Here is a 16,278-nt window from a genome sequence, read left to right as displayed (position 1 = left end):
TCCCCTGCCCGGATGCAGATCACCGGGGGCCCCCTCTGGAGACAGGCCTGGAGGTGGGGCTCGATGGCAAGCGCCTAGTGGCGCCTGCATCCATGCGGCCCGGCCGTGCTCAGCCCGGAAAGGCAATGTGGGTCCCCCTTCCCGTGGGCTCACCACTGGCAGGAGGGGCCAAACAGGTCGGGTACTGTGCGAGCTGGGCGGCTTTGCCCCTTGGCTTGCAGGCCAGGAGAATCACCCACGGGTGGTCCTGGCGAAGCTACGAGGCTGCACTGGTCCGAGGCTCACGAGAACCCAACCCAGCTTTTGGTCCTGCTTTCAGCTGACTATCTCCCCCCTTTCCCCTTTTTTCCATCTGTAAACAAGTGAAGGTCCTTCCACCTGCTTCTCACGTGAGACTCCGCTGATCAAACTTAAGTGACCAGTTTGCAGTTCGCTAGGGCTTCAGCTAGTGCAAACACAATTTGTAGTGAACGCTAGCAAATTTTGTGAATGTCAATCAATCAATCACATTTTATTTATATAGCACTTTTCATACATAAAAATGCAACTCAAAGTGCTTGTCATAAAGCTCACCACATTAACTTGTCACCCTTTCACCTTCTCACACTCATCTATTAGACGTCACATTTTTTCCTTACCTCCCAATTACTTTGATATTTGACATATTGATATATAGACTTGCCATATATCTTAGTATTTATTGCATGTTCTAATAGCTCTAGTTAATAAACATTGTCCATATACAGAAGCCAAGCGTGAATTGTGTAGGTTTGGGTCAAAGTATTAATCTATATTTTGGTGAAAGAACTCACAACTTAATTTTTTGTAGCGCCTTCATATTTCAAGACTGATTTAACATTTTTTTTTCGTCAAAATTTCATCTAAATAACCTAAAATTTTGATGTGGTGTCCCTAGAGGCGAGCAGGAGTAATGCAGGCATTGCTCCCTGTTGCTATTAATTTAAATATTTACACTCTTACAAGCGACCCGCAGTTTCGCTACAGTATTCAACACCAAAACAATGTGGAAACATTTGTCCATGTAAATAGTGACAGTGAGTAAAAAAAATATTATAATATAATTTGAATATCACAGGTCCTTTCTCTCATGAGTTTCACTGTGCAGTATAGCTAACTGTCTGTTCTCGGTGTTCCCGATCGATTCAAGATATTGACAAATTAAATGTGGTCATGAAATTCACGATTTAATCAAGCTTTTTCGTCCGTCTGGATCTTTTTCTGTCTGGAAATTGTGAAGAATGAGCGGAGGTTTGCAATGGTATTTTTTACACCAACATTCAAGCCTTTAAATTACATTAGAGCAGTTAATCATGGCACGAAGTGAACCCGTCATTTTGTCACATAAGACTTAACCCTTTTAAACAATGCCTGCAAGCTTTAAGATGTACAATTACGTATATACCTACTGTATGTGCTATCACACAAAACCGCTTGTTTGGTAACCTCTTATTTTTTACACTTGATTCTCATGCATGCGCGGATGAGATCTGCAAGTGGCTTATTGTGAGATGTCCCCCAAGTGTACTTCTTAAAATTACTGTGTTTTAAAATGTGTCACTTGCATTGGAAAAAAAGGTATATGGGCTTTTCGGTAATTAAACCACTTCACACTGTTACCTCATTTACCTACTTGCGATGCAGCATCAATGGCCGGGGATCGACTCTCCAACCTCTGGGTTGGTAGACAATAGGGGTGGGAGCGATAATCGTTTTTCGATGCATCGTTCGGTGTATTAAAACGATTCTGAATCAATTCATAGGTATTAATAATTGATATTTAAAGTTTAAATAAACTTAAAAGCATGCGCAAGTGATTAAGTGTGTTTGTACGTCAGATGCATGTGCTAGACTAAGCGAATACGTGACAAGATGACAGAACAAGCAAAACCTAATATGAGCGCAGTGAAGTCAAAGTATGAAATATAAATCATTGTTCTTATTTGAGTTTTTTGTTTTTAAAACGGTACGAGTGTTTTGCATAGACTACAAAATGAAGGCCAATGTAGCATCGGAATCGAATCGAATCATAGGCCTCTGAATCATAATCGGATCGAATCTTGAGGTACCCTTAAATTCCCACCCCTACTAGACAACCACTCTACCACTGAGGCATGCCGCCTCCTAAAAATATTGTAGTTTTTGTCATGGATTATAATTGAACAGTCAACATTTTCTTTAGGTGTGATTGGGTGTATGAATGGCTGTTTACTGCCGACCAATTCAGGGTGTACCCTACCTAGGGCTGTGTAATTCATCTAAATCCAATTACTATTTTGATTATTACATGACACGATTACAAAATTTCAATAATCATAAAAAACAATTATTAATACAAATTTGTTTTGAGGCATGTACACACATGTTACATCGCCCTCTTCAATCTAGCAAAGTAGCCTGCACCCCACAAACCACACTGCACAACATGGTCCTACTCCAAGTTTTAACAGAGTAACAGACCTGGAAATGGCAGAAGACCTGCCACAGGAACGACTTGTAAACAAGCAAGGCAAGTCGAAATCGCTTATTTGGGACATTTCGGGTTTGCAATGGAAGACAATGAGCAAAGACAAATAAAGTGCAAGAAGTGTTTCGCAGTTGTCTCTGCACCCAGCGGCAACAGGACAAATCTATTCAACCATCGTGTGGTTTACGATGATGTTATGATAAACCAAAGTAAGAAAACACAGAATCAGATTATGGCTTTGAGCGCAACACAATTCTCAATCGTTGAAACACTGTAAGCAGCAATCCCCAACCCAACAACTTCGGAGAGACACAAAAAGATAACAAAATCTATTGCCCGGACAAGGCTTCAATGTTTCGGACACCGACTCCACTTGGCCATCGGTATGTGGGGTTAATTTTAAACAAGATATCTTATGCAAATATGCACAAATTTTGCTGCCACAACAGTAGAAGCCATGATAAACATTATTACTGTGACCACTTGAATGTCTGGTGTAGTCTATAATATGATGTCAAATTATGATGATTATTTCAAATTATTTCAAATGCAATTTACAAACATATTATTGGTCATTATATTGTATTACAGTTTATATATGACCTACTGCTGTCACAATTTAGAGGTGATTTAGAAGTATTGTATAGAGTACTCGTATGTAACAGTCACCATTTAAATTAGTTTGACCCAATCAGCAGAGCGTGCCTGACGAAGCGGGAGAGATGCTAACGGCAGAGGTTTATTTAGAGCTCATTAGCTGTCTAATTTACTATTCAAATCTGTTTACCTTATGGGCACCCAATTTTGGGTTAGAGGTTTGATGAACCATTTGCCACCACCGGTTGTATGTACTGTATGTATGGAGACTAAGGCTAGGTTCACACCACAGGCAAATGCGACCCAGATCGGATTTTTTTGCCCATATGCGACCTGTATCTGATTTTTTTATGACAGTCTGAAAGACTTGATTCTGATTTTTTCAAATGCGACCTGGGTCGCTTTCATATGTGGTCCTAGATCGGATATGTATCTGATCTTTTCCAATGCGTTCGCGGTCTGAACAGCCAGGTCGCATATATCCGACATTGACGTCATCCGGAGCCCAAAATGTGCAGGGGATCGAATTTACAAAGTTGTTTTGAGTAACACTATTGACTTTATATTTTACTTTAATTTAATCCACCTTGAAACATGAAGCATAAAGTGGACATTTATGGCGATCGTAGTAATTCAGCCACGGCTCAGATTCATTTTTTACACACGGTTAAGACATGACATAATTGTTAGTGATGTCTCCATGAAATGAGATATTAAAGCCTTGCCTCATAATTTCCCTCAAACACTTTATTTATTTCTACCTGCTACCTAATCGCTTGACTGTATACATGCCCCGACACACTGGACCACATTTAGTTCCGCAAACACAACGTCGAGTGTGATGTCATCTCTTCTTCTGCGCATGCGGGCCACTTTGATGACGCATGTGTTCATACAGCAGTCAAGACCGAGGTCACATTCCTAATGTAATATGAACGCTTACACAAAAAAAAAATCTGATTTTGTAAAAAAAATCTGAATTGAACATTGAGACCTGCGATGTGAACCTAGCCTAAGTGAGCGAGTCGTCACACACAGCGTCCTGTACACTCGGCAGGTCTCGTGTGGAAAAGATTATCGTTGTGGTTTGTGGACATCCCGAGCTATATGACACGGCCAGCTACCACAACCGGGACAAGAAAAAAAGAGAGCAGGCTTAGAGAACCGTGAGCAAGGAGCTTGTTATATGGTATACAGTAAGTATTCCCAACTAGGGACCTCTGTCAAACGGAAATTATCCCACCCGGAAAAACAACGTATGCATTACATTTTCTACTCCTATATTACGTTAACGATCGATTCCTGACAACGGAACTTCCGGTATCCGTAACCCGGAACCAATAGCGAAGCCCGCAGTAGCGCAAAATGAAGCAGTCCCCGCTCTATACTACGGAAAAACTTTGACCGCTCCGCCATCATTAGATCAAACGGAAATTCCCTCACTCGGAAAAAAAAACGCATGCATTAAATTTTCTCCGACTATATTACATTAATGAGCGATTTCTTACAACTAAGTTCCGGTATTGTATCTGGAACCCGGAAGCCATAGCGAAGCCCACAGTAGCGCAAACTCAAGCAGTTCCCACTCGATACTATGCAAAAACTTTGACCGCTCCGCCTTCATCTGATCCAAAACGGCGACATGTAAGTTAATTCTTTGGCATGCGTTTTGCTGAAATTGCAAAAGATTTAAAATGTTTCATTTACATTTGGCGTCCAAACGAAGAACGGTAATGACCGTGGAAGAGAGAGTGAAATGCATCCGAAGCTGGACACAAGTTAAAAAACATCCAGGAGACACTGGAGTCGGAAAAACTCAAATTTATGAAACTTTGAAAAACAAAGAATCGATTCTGGCTCAGTACGATTCCAGCAGTTTGCTTGCTCAAAGGAAATTGCTCGCGGCTCAACGGACAAAGTACAGTGGCGTAAATGAACGTGTCCTTTTGTACACACAAGAATCACCAGATATCAGTGATGAGCAGTTACTTGCAATTAGCAACAAAACTGTATGATACACAGACAAACATTTTCATACTGCAAAGACTGAAGCCAACACAACAACTCAAAGTAGACTAATTGTTTTCCTAACTCTGAGAAAAGTCAACATTAAAATACAGTACAGTTTACTCTAGTTAAGTACAGTACTGTACTGCATTGGTGTTACAGTATTTTTTTCAACAGTATTTGGACCATTTTTGCTATACTGTACTGTATTTTGCTCATATACCTGTACTTTATAGTGCAGTTTTTGTTTAATATTTTTTTTATTATTATATTTCTTGTGTTGTAAACTTATTACACATGTATTTTGTTAACATATTTGCACGTTTATACAGGACATGTGCCGTAGTCGATTCCCACACAAGGAAATTCCGTTATAAGGAAAGATTGGACAATGCAAATATGATTCCTTACTAGAGAATACTTACTGTATATGTTTTTACTTTCTTTCTTTTGTTTTTTACAGCTGTTGAACTTTACAAAGATGGCAATGTTGTTTGCATTAGCTTTAGCACAGTGTCGGCCACTTGATTGTGATGAGGAAGCCTTTTTTTTGATTGGCCAGTCGTCGTCTCTATCAAGCAAAGCCCCTCCCCTCTCTGATGTGCGCAAATGAAGCACCTGCAGCATTCAGGTTTCAAATTTCAAGCGGTCAAACGCCATATCTCCTTCTTTGCCATCTTTTTCTTCGTCTAATTCTCTTCTCCTTCTTCCTTTTCTTCTCCCCTCCGTGCAGACCGAACGTGTGCAGTACACAACGTTTCTGCCGGGGCATTCCCAATGCAAGTAAGTACACAAAGTTGGATAACTAGTGATGGCTTGAAGCGTTCGGAGGCAATGTTTTTCGTTTGCCCATTTCACAGAGGAGTTTCGGATGAACTTTGGTTGCCTTGCGACCATGTCACACGCATGAGGGATGATTAGTGGGAGGACTAAAATCCACCTCATTAGTAAGTCCCTTTTTTATAACTTGCCATCCTCCGTCCCAAAAATGGGCATCTGTCCGGGACGGAGGAATGAACTCTTCGGTCCCCAGGACGGAATGCCCAGCTCTTGCCAATCAGAATATTACATTTATAATTTATTAGAAGCAAAATACTTTGTTTACTATTCAGACAAAGGTCTAAATGTATAGACAGATAGCATGTCTGTTATTCTGTTAAAATTGGCATTTTACTATAAGTAATTTACTACTTCTGCATTTTATACGTGTATAGCAAGTAAACTCCAATGCACTGTTTGTTTATACAAGGAAACCATACTTGAATTTATACATTTGCCATTTTTCAAAATTTTGAAATATCTAATTTTATCAATTTTGTTTGGTAGAAAAATAAATTAAATTATTTCGTTTCAAATAATTTTTGTCTTAATAGTTTTTAAGTTTAAACATGTTCTTTTGTACCAATAAATATATCGTTTGAATAATCGTGATTTCAATTATTACCAAAATCGTGATTAATATTTTTTTCATAATCGAGCAGCCCTAACCCCACCTTCAGCCGAAGACAGTTGGGGTGGCTCCATCCCAATCGCAACCCTTGTGAGGTTAAGCAGTTCAGATAATGGATGGAGGAAATTTGTTATGGAGGATTTTAGATGCATTTGAAGTGCTTATTCCATCGTTTTTACAAAATTCCACCAGGGGGCAAGAAGTATTTTCCAAAGCAAGTCTTTTTCGCGACATTTACATTTCACAACGCTCTTGCCTCGGACACGCTGTAAATTTTGGCATATCTTCGAGACATTCTGCTGTTCCTTGGTTTCAAACAAAGGCTCGCGTGTGGACAGCCGAAGCTGTTGGCAAGGTTAGAGAACTTCTCTTTAGACAAAAAATACATATCCGAGCACAATAAATTCCAATCACTTAAATTGTCATTCAGATAATGCTTTGATTTTTTAGCATGAATACGACCGAATCGGGGAGTGTATAATACATGAGTACAGGAAACAGGTCTTTTGAAGGATGATTTTGGGTGGGATAATATTCACAAGTGCATCTAATTCTTGCTAAATTGTGGTATTTGACTTTCTGATTTTCAGACTTTTTTTTTTGCAGATGTTGAGGTTCTGTTGCCCTCATCAAGCCGCAATCTCAAACTCTCACTGTAGTGGTTCACAGCCAAGTCTGAAGTGTAGGGATACAAATCAGCACCTCGAAATCTGAGACCATGTTCCTCAGTCGGAAAAGGGTGGAGTGCTTTCTTCAGGTTGGGGATGGTGGTCCAGCCCCAAGTGGTAGAGTTCAAATATCTTGGAGTCTTGTTCACGGGTGAGGGAAAAATGCAGCAAGAGCTCAACAGGCGGATTGTTTGCAGCGTCTGTAGTGATGCGGACTCTGTATAGACCTGTCATAGTGAGGAAGGAGCTGAGCCCAAAGCCGAAGCTCTCAATTTACCGGTCGATCTACGTTCCTGTTAATCTTCAATAATGGTACACGTTAAAGTTCTTTTGTCCGTTTATTGCCGCTGTCAACAGCTCAATACAACCACACGGCCACAACCGCCAAAACCATACCATCGACTCCTACAAACGTCATCACTATGCGCCCCCTTCCAACTGGTTGAGAATTTCCGTAAATATAAGAACAGGCAAACAAATTGACTTTTACAGTCTCCACTATTTAAAAAAAAAAAAAAAGTAATTCCAAATATTATATATGAAAGTAACTACTTTCAAAACAGTAACAACCATTCAGTAGCAACCACTAACAGTAGTAGTGTCATGTTTGCGCTTTTTGTTTGTATTGTCAATTATTATTGTGTCCATCTGTGTGCATTCCACCCCCCAGTGCAGTGCTTCTCAATTATTTTCTGTTACACCCCCCGTGGCAAGAAGAAAACAATCTGCACCCCCCACCCCACCACCCACTCTCCACCGCAACTACAAATAATAGCATTTGTCTATAAAATAGTTACGGGTACACATCTGCATAACATCGTATCCTTGTTAACATAAAGAAAACAAAAAGAAAGATATAGTTAAACTTACAAGAATAACTTTATTAACATTGTTTATTAGTCTGTAAAAGAAAATATTTTAAGTGCATGTTCCCCAGGGTTCCCTCAGCATCGCACCGCGCCCCCCCACGGGGGCCCGCCCCACTATTTGAGATGCACTGCCCTAGTGTTTGCCAATCAGCTCCCTCCTACCTTGGGTGTCTCGTCCAGGTGTTTCTCGTTGTCTCGTCAGTATGCCTGTATTTAAGTTCCTAGTTTTCGTTCAGTCCTTGTCAGATCGTTGTCGCTGTCATGTTGTCTTGTTTATCCCAGTGTTGTTTTTCTCCTAGTGTTTCTTTGTGACTGTGTTTTGGATTTCTTTTTTCGTTTGATAAATATTTTGTTCAGTACACCCTACTTCTCCTGCCTCCCTGCATTCGGGTCCTCTGTCACGCAACCATGACAGAACGATCCGGCCAAAAATGGACCTGTAGGACAGGTGTCTGGTCTGTAGCTAGTCTCACATGGCCTGCGGCCACCACCCTTTCCTGTTCTGGAGGCGCACGGCCTGCAGTCATCACCCGTTCCTGTTCCGGCTGCGCACAGACTCGGCCGCTACCCGTTCCTGTGGCGCATGGCCTGCGGCCGCCACCCGTTCCTACGCACCCGTTCCTATGGCGCACGGCCTGCGGCCGCCACCCATTTCCTGTTCCGGCGGCACGTGTCGTGCACACACCTTCGCCTCTAGACTGGCATTCAGGATGGCCGCTGTCGGCCTCTGATTGGCGGGCTCTATCAAGTAGTATTCATCATGTTTTTTTAATGGTTTAGTTTTCATTAAAAGTCATTCTTCAAGTCTCCCCATCCTTCAGCAATTCGAGAAGCAGTAGAGAAGAAGCTCCTTTTTTGGTCAGACAATCTGCCAGCCTTCCATTGTAGCTGACCAGCGGACATGTTGGATCCTTTTGCTCTGCAGTCGTTCTTTGATGCCACTTATTTCCAGTCCCAGTCATTTTTCCGTTACAGATTTCGTCGACTTAATGGCATCCACAAGTGAGTCGTTGTCTGTGACACATATCACGGGTAAGATGCCATGTGTGACCTTTCCTTTTGTTAGTTCAGACTAGAATAGAGGGAAGACAGGAAAAAGGCATGATCAATTCCATCAGTGAGAGCAAGTGTTTCTCCTGCCAGTGTGCTTCGAACCACTCTCCTGATCCTCTTCGATTGCCAGCAGATGAAAATTTTCCCTCCTTGCCCATTGATGCATCGCATAAACAACTACCTTCAAGTAGGGGTGGGCGATATGGCAAAAATATCATAACACGATTTTATCATGATCCTTTTTTTACATCGTTTTTTTACGACTAATTTGCACATTTCTGACCATTTTCCTCGTGTTGAAAATGACATTTTAAGTCAGCTAAGCTTTCTTAACAAGTTTTAACTTGAATAATGACCATTTTTATTAAACTGCAGTGAACGTAAACAAAAGGTAACAATGTAAACATAAAAACACAGTCGTAATGCAGGTCTAGTACTTTGAAGAGTCTTTTAAACCCCTCGTTTTCCACTGTTTTAATGGGAATCATGTCTTCAGGAAGGTAATAAATCACTGCCCCAGTTACTTCTTTACACTGCTTGCTTGTTTCTTCATATGGAGTGCTCTTGTTAAGTGACATGTTTTTGGAATGTGGGAGGAAAATAACAGTGTTACTGTGGGTTGCGTTAGCTTGGAGCTAGCGGCTGCCTCTGACTACCATGTGGCTGATCTCCGTTTGCTTTTGCTGTCGGCGCTGACGTCTGAACAGAGTCTCTGCAAACTTTGCAAATAACTGGTTTGCACTTTCTCCTCTGAGGAAAAGCCAAACCAAATTGACACTGTAGATGTGGAGTTCCTTTTTGGGACCAACTCTGCTTCGTGGTGACTTTCCGCGATAGCTTCCCGCTATACAAACAAACAGGAAGGCGGGGAGTGTCACCTACCGTGCACTGTGCGTGCTGTGATTGGTTGGTCAGGTACACGTGTCAAATCATATTAAACTGAACAAGAAACCCTCTCATCACCCCACCCGCTGCACGGCTTTTTATTTTCGCTGCACGGATTTAAACCCTTCGCAAAATTATCATCCACTCCCCTTGTTAGCTCAGGCGGCTACACGCCGCAAACCAGGCAAGAGGAGACGTAGCAACAGGACTGACTCCAACCAAACAAGCACGTCGTGTGTGAAGTTGAGACAGCCAATCACCTGCAGCACAGCAGAACTACTGAACCAACCCAATCATGTTTCACCAGCGCAGTTTTGTATGATATAAAGCTAAAAGACGTAAGCTTGTTTTTTGCTGTCCCATCCGTTTTTTTTTTCTCTTACGATCCAATGACAGACTACCAGTAGGATAATGGTACAGCTAATGGCAACAACTAGCTTCAGGCTATTAAAAGAAAAGGCGTTAGCACAACAACATTAGCTCCTTACTGTTCGCGCAGCGTGTGGAGGTGACCATGCGCCTGCGTCTTCATGTCATGGGGTTGCCTCCCAAGCAGTCGCGTGTGTTGTCCGACACCGCTTGTAGCCACGAGAGTGAAGCGGCGTAAGACCTCATCGAACATCAGGGGTGTCTTGAACGTGCACATTCGACTCCACAGCCAAGTGTGGCCGCATTGGAACACATCCAGTTTGTTTCTCTTACGATCCAATGACAGGCTTATTTTATTAATATTATTTGTTTTATTTGAATACAAAATAAGTGCAAAAAATGTGGTGTCACTGAGTAATGTAACAATTTTTACTCTGAAAATTAACTAGAATGCACGATATGAAGTGTAAAATAACCCCCCCCAAAAAATAACTTTTTAATATGTTGTATTAAACAATAAAATATTCATCTCGCAGTGAACGCTTTTTCGAATTGGTACACATTAACAGAGTATTTAACGGATTTAGCGTTGCACTTTCAATCACCGGGTTTCTGTGGCTTCACTCCGAAATCGAGGGGCGGTGATTATGACGTTACCTAGAGACATGTCTGACAATGCTGGCTGGCGACTGTGAAGTGTGCTCGTCGCGTTTTGTCTTCTGATTCGTTTCGTTTTTTGTTTCACTTGGTTTATCCCGCGACGCAGTGTTGCTGTCTTTTGTAGAAAACAAGGAGAGGACGGCACGAACTTGTTTCGGTTCCCCAAAGATCCGGTTTTACACAAAAGAGGGAGACGTCATTGCACCTGCTGGGCAGAAGCATCGCAGCGCAGCGCAACTCAACTCAGCTGTATTTAGAAAACACTTTAAGACAGCCATCGATTGAAAGCCATTCAGATAAGGGGTAACAACTCATATCTAGTAACATACACACAAGCACAAATAGAGTCGTCCGTTCACAGCCACATCATCCAAGAGACAACGTATACAATGCATGTAAGCAAATAACCACTGATGCAAAATTAATAGAGGCTACTGTCTGACGGTCAATGAAAACGAACCAGTTTACAATACTGAAGTGTACTGAATTGTTTTCATTAACTGTCACTATTTCTGTATTGAAGGTTTTAACGGATTTGTGAAAAAGAATTAGCCCTCAACCTTGTTGTCAAATTTGTAACATACATGTAATTTGACAGGTACATTAAGAATAAAATTGCAGAAAGCACTTGTACAGGGTCTGTATTTTATTTTGTTTTAAATATTACTGCATTTCAACATCTTTGGTTTTTGAAACATTTGTTTTATTTTCTACTATAAAGTCACGAAACACTCATTTAGTTTCTTTTCTCAGCGTATTTGTAAACAACGATGCTTGTGGCTTGTTTTATTTGGTTTTTATTCAGAGCTACATTTATAAATGTTAGCATTTAGTTAACTGGCATTTTAATAATCTGTTGATTGTAATGTTACAATCGTCTCAAACAATATACTCATGGTAATTTTTTATTTTTTTCTGGAGTGGCCACAGATATATATCTGTATGTATATATATATATATATATATATATATATATATATATATATATGTATGTATATATGTGTATATATATGTATATATATATATATATATGTGTATATATATGTATATATATATATATATATATATATATGTATATATATATGTATATATATGTATGTATATATATATATGTATATATATATGTATATATATGTATGTATGTATATATATATATGTATATATATGTATATATATGTATGTATATATATATATATATGTATGTATATATGTATATATATATGTATATGTATATATATGTATGTATATATATGTATGTATGTATATATGTATATATATATGTATATATATATATATATATATATATATATATACATGTGTGTATATATATATATATATATACATACATATATATATGTATATATATATATATATATTAGTATTTATTTGCATCAGTTTTAATTGTGGCCTTTGTAACCAATCAGCAAAAACGTCCAATCCGTACTTTTGCACCCCCCTGTATATTTACAGTAGTCTACTACAATAATTTCAAGAAAAAGAAATGTCATGGGGTATACTGAAAGGTAAGTGATATTGCTGGAATTGATTTGCTCAGAGAATGTAGAATCTACAAAAAGAAAATGAAAATAGTTAGTGAGACAAGTTTGATATGATCACAAGTATGCATTGGAAATGGCTCCTGGCACAGACACTGGGCCTGAGTAAAATATTGATAAACTATAATCTGATGCATATAAAACACACAGTGAAATTTCATACCATTGATATCATATCTAGATTTCTGTTATCATTTATGCATACAGGAATATGCATGTATATACAACACTACTTAATAAAAAAATACTCGTACTTGTGAATAACATTTCTATCAATCTGCTCATGTGGTGACCGGTGGCGTAACTAGCAGCAATTTTACCAGTTGTATGTGTTTTTTATGCCATTTATGCTACTGCAGCTGCGATTGCTGTCGGACCAAATTGGCTTCACCGAGGAGTTAACGGAGGTGATACAATGTAAACACATACCTGTTCATCAGGGCACGCTTCACCATAACAAGAAGTTAACACGGAGGGGGAAGAAAAAGGCTGGGGTTAGAGCTAGACTGAAGCGTGGAAAAGTGAAACATCTGACACTTCCTACAGTCATCCTGGCTAATGTACACTCACTCCGCAATAAAACGGATGAACTCCAAGCTAATGTCAATCATATGTATGAATATCGGACGGCATTAATTCTAGCATTTACTGAGACGTTTTAATGAAAACGACAGTAAGGATGCCCTGCATATAGATGGTTTTGGCTCCCCCGTGAGGCTTGACAGAGACTCTGCACGCACTGGGAAGCATCATGGTGGAGGTGTCTGCATCTATGTCAACCCACTCTGGTGTTCCTCTGTGGTGGTTAGGGAGGAGTTGCGTAACGCCAATATTGGACTATTGGCTGTTTCCCTCTACCCATTTCACCTTCCACGGAAATTCCCACACGTTTTTATTATTCTGGTTTATATCCACCCCAAAGTGAAAGCTTTTGTTGCTACCGAACATGTCAAGAACACTCTGCACAGGCTAGAATGAATTTCTCCAGATACTCCCACATTTCTTTTGGGTGACTTTAACCACTGGTTCACTCATGAAATCTCTGAAAGGATTTCATCAGTACATTGACTGTTCCAGACGACTTGGAAAGACACTTGATAAATGCTACGGTTCTATTTCTAATGCATACAGAGCTGTTCCCCTTCCCCCCTTAGGCTCTGCGGACCATAACAGCATATTGCTTGCACCAGCTTATCAACCTGTTGTCAAAAGGATGGACAAAATAACCAAAAACATCAAGCAATAGACAGTGTTGACAGGCTACAGGGCTGTTTTGACACGACTGACTGGAACTGTTTACTGTCCTCCAGTAACATTGATGAGCAGGTGGACACAGTGACGGCATACATCTCCTTTTGTGTGGACAGCATAATTCCTACCAGAACCATCGCAATATTCCCCAATAATAAACCCTGGGTCACTAAAGAACTAGAACAAGTACTCAATAAGAAAAAAAAGATTGTTTTTCACCGGATCGGAGGAAGAAACGAAGGAAATCTGCAGAGAGGTCAAACGTGCCATAAAAAAGGCCAAGCTGGACTACAAAAACAAAGTAGAGGTCTCCTTTACCCAGGGGAACCTCCGTTCTGCCTGGCAGGGCCTGAGGAATATGGCTGCTGTGAACTGCACAACATCAAGTCGCAAACCTATCCGGGTTGATGGCTGCAGTACAACTTCTCTACCAAATGACCTCAACACATTCTTCTCAAGATTTGAGAGGGACAACAGCACAGAGTTAATGACATTCATCTCCTCACTCCATCCTGACGACTCATCTATCACCTTGAGCAGGGAAGAGGTGGTGAGAGCCCTCAGGAGGACTAAACTCAACACTGCCGCCGGACCTGACAACATCTGTGGGCGGACCCTAAAGTACTTTGCTGAGCAGCTGGGGGAGGTGTTCCAGCAGCTGTTCGAGACCTCCATGAATTGCTGCACGGTGCCTCAGAAGTGGAAATATTCCACAATTATTCCCATTCCCAAGAAGGGTCCCACTAAAGCATTAAGCGACCTGAGGCCGCTGGCCTTGACCTCTCTGATAATGAAGGCGATGGAGTGGATTGTCAATAACTCCACCACCCAGTCTGTTGAACCCTTGATGGATCCGCTGCAGTTCGCATACAGGACCTGCAGGGGAGTGGACGACGCCAGGATATTCATCATGGAGACTATCTACACACATGTTTGCGGACTTCTCTTCTGCTTTCAACACCATGCAGCCACACATCCTTGCAGATAAATTAAGAACCCACTTCAATTTGCATCACCAACTCATCATGTGGATTATTGACTTTTTACCAACCGGTGACAGAACTGATCTTTTTCCAACATCCTCCACACCTCCACCGGCTCCCCACAGGGCTGTGTCCTATCACCTCTGCTTTATATCCTCTACACTAATGACTGTAGGTCCAATCAGGCAAATTGTGATTTGGCAAAATTCGCTGACGACACAGCCCTGCTGCCTCTGCTCTCTGCCTCGAACCTTCATCATGGCTCTGGTCTGCAGGACTTCAGTTCTTGGTGTGAGAGCGCTTGTCCCCAGCTGAATCCTACCAAGACCCAAAGAGGTGATTGTAACATTCTCCAGCAAGCAGAGACAACTGGCAGAGACTGTTACTACCAACATTTGGGGGAGCCTGTGGAGGTGGTAGATGAGTACAGATACCTGGGTACGAACTTTGATGGCCTCCTGAGGTTTTCCTCTAATATTGAGGAGATCATCAGGAAATGCCATCAGAGGCAATATCTGCTCAGGAAGCTTACCTTCTATCACGCTTTTATTGAGAGCGTCTTAACATTCTCATTCATCTCCTGGTTGTATTCCATCACTCTGCAAGATCGCACACGCCTATTTGCCATCACCAAAGTTTGCTCTAAAATCATTGGCCACCCTGTTAGAACTTTACCTGCCTTTTGCGAACAACAAACCATCCACTTTGCTCACAGGATTCTGCACAACCGACACATTCACTCCACTCTGTGTTTGGCTCCCATCAGGTCGCAGGCTGCAATGCCCACGCTGCAGAACACAAAAGAGGAGTGCCACCTTTGTCCCCAGAGCAGTCCTGCTCCTGAACAATGACCCTGCCTTGTCCCAACCGGCACTGATGGACTGAACGCACATAACACTTAGCATTAAGCACAGAACACTTTTTACTTGGCAGTAGATGGATATATATATTTTCATTTTATTATTGGAATTGATGTATGTTTTTTATGAAGTTGTGTTGTCCTACAATGCTGCTTGTTACGCCTTCTAAATTGCCCCTCGGGGACAAATAAAGTGTTTTGATTGATTGATTGATATCACACAATCGTGAGGAAAATGGCAATAAAACATGTTAGCATGTGGTTAACCTCTCTCCATTAGATGGCAGTGTGACACAACACTGTGTGGTTATTGTGTGACTTGAGACTCCTTTCATTAAAATAAAAACTGATCGATGAATACCATACTTCCCGAGAGATCGTCATTGCTTTGAGCTGACCACAGTGGCCCAGTCACATCAGCATGCACTGGGTCAAACTCACTGGCGCGGCCAGTGGTTGTTCCCAGCTCACGAAAATAGCGAGTTTTCTGCATTTTTTTTTTTTAGGTATTTTCATTGCTTTTTCACCAAAGTATTCTTTGGAATCGTATTTGTACTTGTTCTCCTTCTTTAAAATGTTTTTAGGG

General features: G+C 41.0%; 1 protein-coding gene and 1 long non-coding RNA gene across 10 annotated transcripts in view; one reads left to right on the top strand and one right to left on the bottom strand.

Annotated features, from left to right (window-relative positions):
* LOC147144176 (CUB and sushi domain-containing protein 3-like) overlaps positions 1-16,278 on the bottom strand; it is a 708,031-nt gene that overhangs the window by 127,343 nt on the left and 564,410 nt on the right. The window lies entirely within an intron of this gene.
* Positions 4,507-16,052, top strand: LOC147144181 (uncharacterized). 3 transcript variants are annotated; one of them, XR_015087717.1, is made up of 4 exons: positions 4,507-4,726; positions 5,553-5,720; positions 5,823-5,872; positions 15,600-16,052. It is a non-coding gene; the product is annotated as an uncharacterized LOC147144181 (long non-coding RNA). The 3 variants fall into 3 exon arrangements; XR_015087718.1 differs by lacking the exon at positions 15,600-16,052 and adding an exon at positions 5,950-11,676; XR_015087716.1 differs by lacking the exon at positions 15,600-16,052 and having other exon boundaries at positions 5,823-11,676.

This window comes from Filicampus tigris, chromosome 8, assembly GCF_054856515.1.
Source record: "Filicampus tigris isolate MCC_2025a chromosome 8, RoL_Ftig_1.0, whole genome shotgun sequence".
In the NCBI taxonomy this organism is placed as follows: Eukaryota; Metazoa; Chordata; class Actinopteri; order Syngnathiformes; family Syngnathidae; genus Filicampus; species Filicampus tigris.
This window is presented reverse-complemented; position numbering and strand designations above follow the sequence as displayed.